We start from the raw sequence: 13797 nt of genomic DNA on the forward strand, positions 1-13797 counted from the left end.
ATAAGATAAGCACCATGAGATTGAGATGGCCACAAAGGAAGTGAAGACTTCAGGGTACAGTCAAGTTTCTTTAGGAGCTAATAAGTAAAGGAAACGTTCTGAAAAGAGTTTCAGGATTACAAGAAGTTTGCTTATCAATGATGTTAAGTTCCAAAAAACAAAAGACCATAGTTTAGGAGGTGGAGATTAGGAACTATGACAGTTTAGGAGAGGCCAAGAAAAGTGAGATAAGAGCTTAGATCATAATGCATCTCTTGGGGTACACAGAAGAAGGACTAGGCAACATCAAGGAATCATTCCTGGTTTACATTGAAGCTGGGTAGTGGGCTCTGGTTCCATGGGTGCTAATGATCTATTCTACATAATTGTGATATCCAGGAGAGTTATACAATCACACTTCACTTAGAGGTGGCTGATTTTTCAAGCAATATGGAGTTGTGTGACAGAAGAAGAGCTGCTCTAGCTTTCTTGTCACTTATTGCATTCTATGACTCACTATCTTGTCTTACCCGGTGTCTCATCTTCCCCAAAGTACAGAACTCCTTTAGGACAGTGACCAGGTACATTTATCTTTCTGCTGTGCATATTACTTGCTCTCTGGAACAATGCAAAAAACAATTTTCATGCTGAATTAGGTAGGAGACATAGAAGTTATCTGATACAAATGCTTCCTATTTAAATTTTTTCTCGATTTAAAGGGTGAATTTAATTAAATTATTAACTATTCATTTATTTTCTTATTTACTTATTCACTTACTTATTTAATGGATCAGTTATTTAATTAGGTTCTTTGCAAGAAATTTAGAAAAAAAAGGAAATTTAGAAGATCAGTTTTTCAGGATAAACTCAATTTGTGAGAGAAAACACAAAGTAGAGGTAGCCCTCAAGATGAGGAACAACTTTGATTTTTGGCAGAATTTGTGTGTCCACAGCTTTCTGATCAACCTGGTGCTGCTCTGTAATCTCCTATTTCTCCTCTGTGTCGAAGATCTCACCTCCCTGTTTTCTGGTTTTACTCAGCTTCTTCTTGAAGTAAGCATCAGAAAGATGTTTGGGGACTTTCACACTACTGACAGCAATTTCAGGTGGGGGGTGGCAATGATGAATTTCTGGTGTGTTCTACACAAAAGAATTCGATTGAGGGCTGGAGGTCTGGTCACACATAGTGAGTCACTGCTTAGTTGCCTCAAGAAAATCATCCTCTTGCTTCTGTGGTACCCAGTGAGGATAATCAAAATGGTCCCAGGAGCAGTGCTGGCTCTTGGGTTCTCACATGCTGCCTGAATAGCTTTCAAGGCACATCTTCAGTAGGATAATACGTAGGCATTTTGTGAAGTTTAACATTTGAGTACCTCAATTGTTGTCAGCACCAACTGGTTTTGTGACAGCAGCAAGAACCCTTTCCTTCTATTTCTTTTCAACCCTGGATTTAGCCACTTAATGCTTCCTCTTGCACATGGTCTTTCTGGAATACATAGCTGATCAAGAATATCTGCCAATTTCTCTACCTCAGACAGGGTTTTGGCTGCAGTGGCTTCCTCTTCTTTGGCATTTTAGCCTTGAGGTTACCCTTTTTAACTTGCCACCGGCATCAGACTTGACTTCAGGTTTCTTCTTAGTAGCCAGCTTCTCAGATTTTTCACCTACCATTGTGCAAGATGGGAACGAGCTAATTTTTAAATCAGTTATTCACATACCTTAAAGAAGCACCTACTTCTGCAAAGGTTTTTAAAACAATGAATGGTCTCCAGAATGGCTTCCCTTTTCAATGACCCGCATTTCATTTAGGTGATTTAGTATTTACCTCCTATCTCCAGTTTAGTTGATTTTGGTACATTTTTATTTTTTTGTTTTTAGAAATCATCTCTTAAACTGACATTATTTATATTTAAACCCAAATTTTCCACGAAGTCTAAAGTTTAGAAATGATAAAAATGCCTACTTCATAGTTAAAAATATTTGTGCAGTTTTATTTTTTATTTTTGGAAAATATCAAACACACACACACACACACACACACACACACACACCTCAGAATAATATTAATTCCTGAACACTTCATGCTGACATTTGGAGTTTTGAATAAACAGTTTTCAATGGTCTTGATCTAAGATGCATGAAAGTGAGATAATAGTTTAAAGCCACAGGTCCATTTCAAAACTGAATTTTCACTAAATGTCACCGTACAGTTCTCTGCCATTTTTCTAGAATGAGTGTATTGGTTCCAGGAAGGAAAATATATTTATGGAAAATCATACCCAGTAACTCAAGGGTAATGTTGTGCTGGCTTTTAACCTGAAAGATCTCTATACTGCTGCACATTCCCCTTTGTAATTTAAATGCAACCAAGTGCATATAACAAAGAAGTAAAGTCTCCTGTAAAATTGTCTAAATTTACTTGGTTTGAAGCTTATGCATAAGTAGCTACAGCACTTTACATGTGGGTAACAACAACAACAACAACAACAACAACAACAAAACTTAAACAATCAAATTTCCAGTGAGAAAAATATAGCATTATGCTGTCAAAGCAAGGGAATTCTGGTCTGTATATATGTGTGAGTGTGTGAGTGTGTGAGTGTGTGTGTGTGTTTTGTATTTCTACAATAATTGCATTGCATTATATTGTTTATGCACTGTATTTCTACAGTAAGTGTGTGATACTTTTAAAATTGGAAATAGTATATAGATATTTTTAGACACACTGAGAAAATCTATGGATATTTCATAAGAAAATATTCAGTAGGTTTTGGATATATGGATTTAAATTCTCAGAGATGAAAAGTCATCTTGAATATTCCATCCCCAATATACAAGATGTAAAGAACCACATCTCTAGTTAGTTGTAAGGCCAAGCCAAGTTGGCCCAGCCATCTCATCATCCAAGCCACTTTAGCTGAGGTGTCAAACATCACAAAGCACATATGCCATTCTTCTTTTTCTAGAGGAAAAGAATCTAAAGACAAAACAAAACAAAAACAAACCCCACAAACTCTCATTTTTCCTTTTCTGGTTTCTGGAGAGCCATTGGTGACTATTTGCCTCTTCTGAAATAATGGAATGTTAACTAATCACTGTTAACAGAGTTACTTCTTCAAAATATTAAACTCCTTGTAAAATATACTCCTTTAACAAACAAAAACTATGGTTTTGGTGTTCTAGGTTAGCATTAAATAATGCCAGTCCTATTAAACCAAAATAGCAGTCATGTTAAAACCAAAACCACACTTGAGTATATGAAGGGTTTTTGTGGGGTATAGACTGTTTCTTAATCTGGATACTGATTAAATGTGTATACTTCTGGTAGGGGTTCATTATTCTGTACCCCTAATCAGTTACATACTTTTCTCTCTGTATATTGTATTAAATAAAGTGTTCAATAAACAGTTCATATGATTTGCTCTAAGCAACATGGTTAAAATTTTTTTTTCATATAAAAAGACAAAACAAAGAGTGAAAACCTCTTGTTTCTGCCTTATATCCTTGCCCTACCCTAGTATTTCTCTCCAAAATGATTTATTTTAAAAATTGGTGTGCTTCCTTCTACAAAAAGGATACCTTTCATCTCTTATTTATCTATATGTCTACTTATCCAGCCATCAATCTAATACTTATACCTAACTCCATATCTATCCACTAGTTTGATTTATACATAATGGGTGATAATATATTGATACATTTTTTTAATCTTACTTTTTACTTTTTTTGTTTGTTTAAATATCTTGCTAACCTTCTACAGCATAGTCACTCTTTAAAATAACATTTCATCAAATGACTATACCATAATTTATTTAATTGGTCCTCTGTTGAGAGTCTTTTGGGTTGACTCCAGATTTTGTCCAATATAAACAATAATTCACCACAATTAACTTGAATTAAGCAATTAAGCTTATGGAGGCAAATACACTCAACAACTCTTGGTTTGCCAGTGAAAAAAATATGGTTTTTAAAATCTTTGTTGTGGACTGAATGAGTCCCCTGCCAATTTCATATGTTGAAATTCTAATCCCAATATGATGGCATTTGAAGATGAGATCTCTGGGAGGTAATTATGTCATAAGAGTAGAACCATCATGAATGGAATTAGTGCCTTTATAAGCAGAGGCCAGAGAGCTAGCTAGCTCTCTTTCAGGCATGAGAGGTCACAGAAAGAAGACAGTTGTCTGTCTGGAGACCAGTGATAGAGCCGAACCAGGAACCAGATTACACTGGCACACTGATGTGGGACTTTCAGGCTCCAGAACTATGTGACATAAATGTTGTTTAAACCACCCAGTCTATGGTAATTTGTTATAGTAGCCCAAATTGACTAAGACCGTTTTCATTCTTAAAACTGGATATTCAAAGTCTTCACTATTTTTAACGTTTTAAAATCTTTTTGTCTTTTTTTTTTTTTTTTTTTTAAACGTTTATTTATTTTTGGGACAGAGAGAGACAGAGCATGAACGGGGGAGGGGGCAGAGAGAGAGGGAGACACAGAATTGGAAACAGGCTCCAGGCTCTGAGCCATCAGCCCAGAGCCTGACGCGGGGCTCGAACTCACTGACCGCGAGATCGTGACCTGGCTGAAGTCGGACGCCTAACCGACTGCGCCACCCAGGCGCCCCTTTGTCTTTTAAATATTGATATATTTTGTCTGGTTTCCCAATGAGTTGACTGTGGTATATTTCCTGATTTATATCAGCTCTGAATTAGATTTAAAACATGAGAATTCTCATTGTCTTATTTTCTCAGTTTGTTATAATCTGATAAATTATTTTATGTAGCATTTAAAATATTTATATAGTTATATATGTCTATATTTCATTTATAATTTATGAAGTGTGGTACTTAGAAAAGTCTCTTGAACTAAGTGAGTCAGGAGAACCTTGCAGAGTCCTGTCTTTAGGCTCATATTTGTTTCCCAGATTACAATTGTTCCTTATTTAAAGAAAATAAACAAAGAAAACAAAGCAAACTGAAGTAAATACGCTATAGCTTTTTTTCTGTATAGCTGGGTACTTTAAGCCTTGATATTCAAATCTTAAGAGATGTTCGTGCAGGATGCAACAAAAAGTATCTCATACTTTGCAGAATTATATCTTTTTCTCTCTTCAGAAGTATTATACAAGTGTAATCTTTTAGAGATTAGGAAAAGTTATCTTTATGAACAATACTTAAAAGAGCAAAGTAGTGCAATTGGCCCTAATTGTACCATATTCCAGTCATTAACAAAGAGGCAAACATCTCAAGTTGGGGGCAGAAAGGTAGAAAACTGTTTAGGTACTTTAAAAAAGGGACACAATAAAGTCTCACTTTTACCAGAATGTGAAAACAACATAAATGCATCCAATGTGTTTATTATTCCGATTAAAAATAAAAAAATCCCCCTAATATTTGTATTTGTAAGTTTTAAGTGTTGCTCACTCTACAATTAAGCCAAGCTTTAATCAGGAACTGGATAAAAGAAGGGGCTTCCCTCCTTTCCATGGAAAAGATTTCCTAATAAATAGTGTTCTAATAAACACAATTTATTCTAATTTTTATGTTCTTGTTTTTGTTATTAGAACTTGATTTATGTGGAAATTATTTTTGTAATAAAGGATAAATATACCTTGGCACACACACACACACATGAACACATACACATAACCTGCTTCCAGTATGAATCATTTTCATTTCCTCACTGACTTAAAATGCCACTTTTATTGTAGACTAAATTTCATGCATATTTTGGTGTTATTTCTGAACTCCTGCCTGTATTCTTCATCTATATGTTTTGATGACAGTAACAAAGTGTTATTTATCCTAGCTTTCATCTTTAGTATCTGTTAACATTATTTTACCTCATTACACTTTTTAAAATACTTTTCCTGACTAGTTTACTATATTTATTTTATCAGATAAATTTGAGTTTCATTTTAGTAAGTAAAATGAATTCTGTCCTGCTGTTATTTTAATTAGATTTCAATTAAATTTATAGATTAATTTAAGGGAATTTTATATCTTTACAATTTGAGTTTTCTTATCCAGAAACACATTATGGTTTTCCTTTTAATTTAATCCTTTTTATGTCTTTCAGTAGATATTGCTATTTTCTCTCTCTCCTTCTCTTTCTCTCATGTTTCTGTATATATAAACATAAATACAGATGTAGATCTATAGATGCTAAACAATTCTTACAAATTTTATACATACTTTTGTTAGTACTGTAACAGATTTGTTTGCTGTCATATCTGCTGGTTTTATTTACAGTAAGAAAAAGTGATTTATTTTTATACGTTAATTTTATAACATGCCATTTTAGTGAATATTTTATTTATAAAGAGCTTTTTACTTTTTTTTTTTTCCTTTGGATGATTCCTATGTGTTTTGCATTCAAGTAATCGAATTGTCTCCATATTTTTCTTTCTGGCCTATTGTTTCATTTTATCATTATTATTATTGTTTTATTTTTTTAGGGAGAGAGAAAGCAGGAGAGCATGAGCAGACAAAAGGGGCATAGGGAGAGAGACATAATCTTAAGCAGGCTCCAGGCTCAGCATAGAGCCCAATGTGGGACTTGATTCCATGACCCTGGGATCATGATCTGAGCCGAAATCAAGAGCTAGATACTCAGCCAGCTGAGCCAGACAGGCGCCCATGGCCTATTATTAAAGCTGATATTTTAACTAATCACGTTGGCTAGTACCACTAACATAAGTAAAATAATATTAGTTATAGTCAGAAAAATTAACTGTTTTTCTTTAAGCATTTCTACATTTACATATAATATAGTTGATAATATTAGTCAAATTAATGGATATTTATACACAGGTATGCGATGTATTAAAAATATAGATATTTATATTCCTTATTCAACTTCTAAAAATTAAATATGAATGTTCTCTTAGTCAATTGGCTTAAAAAAACTTGATTTTTTAAAGCGGTTTTAAGTTCACAGCAAAATTGAGAGAAGCATACAGAAATTTCTCATATGCTCTTGTCCCAATACATGTGTAGACTCTCCCATTATCAACATCCCCCACCAGACTGGTATCTGTTACAATTGATGAACCCACATTGATACATCAAAATCACCCAAAGTGCAGAGTTTATCCAAAATTTCACTCTTGGTGCTGTGCATTCCATGGGTTGGGACAAATGTATAACATGTATCCATCTTTATAGTGCTATAGAAGTAATTTTACTGCCCTAAAATTTCTCTTTCCTCTATTTATTCTTCCCTGACCTGCGCCTCTGGAAACCACTAATCTTTCTACTGTCAACATGGTTTGCCTCTTCCAAAATGTCGTATAGTTGGAATCAAACAGTATGTAGACTTTTCAGATTGTCTTCTTTCACTTTATAATATGCAGTTAATGTTACTCCATGTCTTCTCATGCCCTGATAGCTCATTTCTTTTTAGGACTGAATAATATCGAATTGTACGATGTACCACAGTTTATTCACTATTCACTTATTGAAGGACTTCTTTATTGTTTTCACATTTTGCAATTAAGAATAAATTTGCTATAAACATTTGCATATAGGTTTTTTGAGGACATATATTTTCATCTCTTTGGGTTAAATACCAAAGAGTGCAATTACTGGATCATATGCTCAAAATATGTTTAATTTTGTAAGAAACCACCCAAGTGTCTTCCAAAGTGTCTGTCCATTTGCATTCCCACCAGCAGTGAGTGACAGTTCCTATGGCTACATATCCTTGCTAACATTTGGTGTTGTCAATGTTCTAGATTTTGCCCATTAATAGGTCTCTCATGGTATCTCATTTCAATTTCTATTTCCCTGAAGATATATTATGGAGAATCCTTTCATATGCTTATTTGTGATCCATATATCTTTTTTGTGACATGTGTGTTAAGGTCCTGGACTCACTTTTTAATTTGGTCATCTGTTACATTGTTGAGTTTTAAGAATTCTTTGCATATTATTTTGGATAACAGATGTTATCAGATGTTCCTTTCGTAAATATTTTTCCCAGTCTACAGTTTGTCTTCTCATTTTCTTGACATTGTCTTTGGAAGAACAGAAGTTTTTCTAATTTTAATGAAGTTCAGTTTATCAGTATCTCTTTCATAAATCATGCCTTTGATGCTGTATCAGAAACATTCTTGCCATACCCAAGGCCACCTAAGTTTTATCTCATCTTCCAGAAATTTTATACTTTTACATTTTACATATAGGGTGTGGTACATTTGGAGTTAATTTTCATGAAGGATGTAAGGTCTGTGTATAGATTCATCTTTATGCATGTGGATGTCCAGATTTTCTTCATCATTTGTTGAAAAGACTACCTTTGCTCTATTGTATTGCCTTTGTTCCTTTGTTAAAATCAGTTCACGATATTTATTTGACTCTAATTCTGGGCTCTCTGTTCTGTTTCATTCATCTATTTGTCCTCCTTTAGTTACTCCCATATTGTCTTGATAATTGTGGCTTTATAGTAAATCTTGACATTGTGTAGTGTCAGTCCTCCAGTTTAGTTCTACTTCAATATTGAAGACTATTTTGGGTCTTTTGGTTCTTCATATAAACTTTAGAATCAGTTTGTGGAATATAAAAAAACTTTTGAGGATTCTGATTGGGATTGCATTAAATCTGCAGATCAAGTTGGAAAAAACTGAAATCTTGTTAATATTGTGTCCCTATCCATGGACATGGAATAGCTATTTATATAGTTTTTTCTTTGATTTCTCTCATCCATTTTGTAGTTTTCCTCATTTCATCACTTTTTAATTTTAATTTTATTTTTTTAAAACCTTATTTATTTTTTAGAAAGAGACAGAGTGTGAATGGGGGAGGAGCAGAGACAGAGTGGGGGAGGAGCAGAGACAGAGGGAGACACAGAATCCGAAGCAGACTCCAGGCTCTGAGCTGTCAGCACAGAACCTGATGCTGGGTTTGAACTCACAAACTGCGAGTTCATGACCTGAGCTGAAGTAGGATGCTTAACTGACTGAGTCACCCAGGTGACCCTCTTAAAATTTTTATTAAATACAAACCTATTTCTTATTTTCTTAGATGGGAGTATAAATAGTATTGAGTTTTTAATTTCCAATTCTCCTTGTTTGTTGCTGGTATATAAGGAAGTGACTAAATTTTACATATTAACCTTGAATCTTGTAAGCTTATGGTAATTTCTTATTAGTTCTAGGAGGTTTTTTTTATTTTTGTTGATCCTTTCAGATTTTCTACATCAGAATCGTGTCATCCATGACCAAAGATGGCTTTATTTCTTTCTTTCCCAATCTGTATATGTTTTATGCATTTTCTTATTTTTTTTTATTTTTTTTTTAATTTTTTTTTCAACATTTATTCATTTTTGGGACAGAGAGAGACAGAGCATGAGCGAGGCAGGGGCAGAGAGAGAGAGGGAGACACAGAATCGGAAACAGGCTCCAGGCTCTGAGCCATCAGCCCAGAGCCTGATGCGGGGCTCGAACTCACGGACCGCGAGATCGTGACCTGGCTGAAGTCGGACGCCTAACGACTGCGCCACCTAGGCGCCCCTGCATTTTCTTATTTTTGATGCATTAGCAAGAACTTCCATTATGAAAAAGAATTGTCAGAAACATCTTTGCTTTGTAGGTGATTTTAATGAGAAAGTTTCACATTTTTCACTGTTAAGTATAATGTTAACTATAGGTTTTACAGAGATTCTTTATCAACTTGAGAAGAATTCCCTCTATTTTTCAGTTTATTGAGAGTTTTTATTTTTTTTATATTTACAGACAATCTTAGGGTTATTACTGGAATTTCATCAAAACTATAGATTCACTTGGAAGGATTGCATACTTTCACATTGAATTCTAACCCCTGACCATCATATGTTTGCATATTTATTTCAGAGTTTTTACATGTCTTTTGTTAAAGTTTCATAGCATATTTCATAAATGGCTTCTATATTTTTTCTTATAATTATTATGTGTTTTATGTTGTTATTTTATACGTCTTTGTAAATGGTATTTTTAACTATTGCAGGTATACAGACATCCAGCAAAGTTTGGTCTACTGAATTTCTTTTCAGCTATTTTGAAAAATTGTCTTAATAACTCCATAAATTATCAATGGGGTTTCTGCTTTTTTAAAGTAGGTATCATGTGACTTGGAAAAATGATAGAATTTTTTTTTCTTCTCACGTCTTTTAGATTTTCCTTCTTTTTTTTGGTTTCTTCCTTGTCGTTTTTCTTCCTTGTCTTTCTCTTTTTCCTTTTCTCTTTCTCCCTTCCTTCCTTCCTTCCTTCCTTCTTATTCTAGTCCGTATTTGCATACAATACTTGTATACACATATTGAATAGCATTGGCTACAACAGACATCCACATCTTGCTATTTTGAAAAAGCATGTTTTTAGTGTTGCATAATTAATTTTGCTATTTGCAATAAATTTTTGAAAATTCTGTTTATCAAGTTAAAGAAATCTCCTATTTCTGGTTTATTAAGAGTTCATGTTAATGGATATAGAGATTTATCTGTATTTTTTGTGTATTTGTTAATGTCATTATATGATTTTAATCCTTTAGTCTACTTATGAAATCTTATCTTTCTTACCTACAGTTTTTATCATGGGTTAGTATCAATATTATAGTAGCCTAGTAAAATAAGTTGAATAGTGTTCCCTCTTATACACTGGAATAATTTTATACAACTAAAATTATTTATTTTTTGAATGTTTGGCTAATTGAGGATTTTAGGCCTACAGTTTTCAATTAAAAAAAAACAGGGGAGAGAAGGGGGGAAGATGGCGGCGTAGGAGGGTGCTGGGCTCACCTCATCTTGCTGATCACTTAGATTCCACCCATATCTGCCTAAATAACCCAGAAAACTGCCAGAAGACTAGCAGAACAGACTCTCCAGAGCCAAGCGTAGACAAGAGGCCCATAGAGGAGGGTAGTAAGGGTGGAGAGGCAGTGTGCACTACACAGACTGGCGGGATGGAGCCGGGGCAGTGGAGGGGCAGCACGCCCAGCAAGGCAGAGCCCCTAAGTCTGGCTTGCAAAAGCAGAGGGGCCGGACTGTATGAGTTGTGACAGCCAGTGGGACTTAACATCTGGAATGTTATAAGTCAACAGCTCTGGTCAGAGAGAGGGAGGGTGAGAAGACACCGGGAGGGAGAGGTGTTGAGCCCTGGAAGATAGAGCTCAGCTGGCGGGGAACAAAGGAGCTGGCCAGCACCATCTCCCTCTCCCATCCCCCAGCCAAAATCTCAAAAGGCACCAGTCCTGTCACTGAACTTGCTTGCACTGGGCAAACACCCAATACTTTGCTTCTGTGAATCCATCCCTCCAACGGGTCTGCCTCCCTCCTGGTGCTGTAGGGCCACTCCCGCAGGGGACCACTGATGGCAAAGTGAGCTAAGCCTGCCCTTCCCATCCCTGTGCACTTGCAGATCCACCCCAGCTAATACGCCAGATCCTATCAAAGCAGCACCACAAGCCTGGCAGTGTGCAAGTAGCCCAGACAGAGGCCACACCACTCCACAGTGAGTCCTGCCATGGGAGAGAGGAAGATAAGGTACACACCAATCTGACTGTGGCCCCAGCAGTGGGCTGGGGACAGACATCAGGTCTGACTGCGGCCCTGCCCACCAACACAAGTTACTCCCAACAGCACAGGGGAAGTGCCCTACAGTTGGGCGCCACCCCAGGGACTATCCAAAATGACTACATGGAAGAATTGTCCTCAAAAGAAACTCCAGGAAGTAGCAACAGCTAACAAATTGATCAAAAGCAATTTAAGCAATATAATGGAACCAGAATTTAGAATAATAGTCATAAAATTAATCGCTGGGCTTGAAAAAAGTATAGAGGACAGCAGAGAATCTATTGCTACAGAGATCAAGGGACTAGGCAATAGTCATGAGGAGCTTAAAAATGTTATAAATGAGGTGCAAAATAAAATGGAGGTGACCACAGCTAGGACTGAAGAGGCAGAGGAGAGAATAGGTGAATTAGAAGATAAAATTATGGAAAAAGAGGAAGCTGAGAAAAAGAGAGATAAGAAAATCCAGGAGGATGAGGGGAGAATTAGAAAACTAAGTGATGCAATCAAACGGAACAATATCCAATTCATAGGAATTCCAGAAGAGGAAGAGAGAGAGAGAAAGGGGCTGAGGTGTACCTGAACAAATCATACCTGAGAACTTCCCTGATCCGAGGAAGGAAAAAGGCATTGACATCCAAGAGACACAGAGAACTCCCTTCACACATAAGTTGAATCAATCTTCTACATGACATATCACAGTGAAACTGGCAAAATACAAGGATAAAGAGAAAATTCTGAAAGCAGGTAGGGATAAACACATTCTAACACATAAAGGGAGACCTATAAGACTAGTGGCAGATCTATCTACTGAAACTTGGCAGGCCAGAAAGGAATGGCAGGAAATCTTCAATGTGATGAACAGAAAAAATAGGCACCTGAGAATTCTTTATCCAGCAATTCTGTCATTCAGAATAGAAGAAGAGATAAAGGTCTTCCCAAACACACAAAAACTGAAGGAATTCATCACCACTAAACCAGCCCTATAAGAGATCCTAAAGGGGATTCTGTGAGTGAAATATTGCAAGGACCACAAAGTACCAGAGACATCACTACAAGCATGAAACCTACACACATCAAAATGACTCTAAACCCATATCTTTCAATAATAACACTGAATGCAAATGGACTAAATTCCCCAACGAAAAGACATAGGGTATCAGAATGCACAAAAAAAACAAGACCATCTATTTGCTGTCTACAAGAGACTCATTTTAGACCTGAGGACACCTTCAAATTGAAAGTGAGGGGATGGAGAATTCTCTAGCATGCTACTGGAAGTCAAAAGAAAGCCGGAATAGCCATACTTATATCAGACAAACTAGACTTTAAAATAAAGGCTATAACAAGAGATGAAGAAGGGCATTATATAATAATTACAGGGTCTATCCATCAGGAAGAGCTAGCAATTATAGATCTCTATGCGCCGAATACAGGAGCCCCCAAATATATAAAACAATTAATCACAAACATAAGCAACCTTACTGGTAAGCATGTGGTAATTGCAGGGGACTTTAATAACCCACTTACAACAATGGATAGATTATCTAGACACAGGATCAATAAAGAAACAAGGGCCCTGAATGATACATTGGATCAGATGGACTTGACGGATATATTTAGAACTCTGCATCCCAAAGCAACAGAATATACTTTCTTCTCAAGTGCACATGGAACATTCTCCAAGATAGATTACATACTGGGTCACAAAACAGCCCTTCATAAGTACAAAAGTACTGAGATCATACCATGCACACTTTCAGACCACAATGCTATGAAGCTTGAAATCAACCACAGGAAAAAGTCTGGAAAACCTCCAAAAGCATGGAGGTCAAAGAACACCCTACTAAAGAATGAATGGGTCAACCAGGCAATTAGAGAAGAAATTAAAAAATATATGGAAACAAACAAAAATGAAAATACAACAATCCAAATGCATTGGGAAGCAGCGAAGGCAGTCCTGAGAGGAAAATACATTGCAATCCAGGCCTATCTCAAGAAACAAGAAAAATCCCAAATACAAAATCTAACAGCACACCTAAAGGAAATAGAAGCAGAACAGGAAAGACACCCCAAACCCAGAAGAAGAGAAATAATAAAGATCAGAGCAGAAATAAACAATATAGAATCTAAAAAATCTGTAGAGCAGATCAATGAAACCAAGACTTGGTTTTATGAAAATATAAACAAAATTGATAAACCTCTAGCCAGGCATCTCAAAAAGAAAAGGGAGATGACCCAAATAGATAAAATCATGAATAAAAATGGAATTA

General features: G+C 35.8%; 1 pseudogene; it reads right to left on the reverse strand.

Moving 5' to 3' along the window:
- Positions 1 to 819: 819 nt before the first annotated feature.
- LOC123593767 lies at positions 820 to 1650 on the reverse strand (annotated as a pseudogene).
- Positions 1651 to 13797: the final 12147 nt, after the last annotated feature.

Source organism: Leopardus geoffroyi, chromosome A1 (assembly GCF_018350155.1).
Source record: "Leopardus geoffroyi isolate Oge1 chromosome A1, O.geoffroyi_Oge1_pat1.0, whole genome shotgun sequence".
Taxonomy (NCBI): Eukaryota; Metazoa; Chordata; class Mammalia; order Carnivora; family Felidae; genus Leopardus; species Leopardus geoffroyi.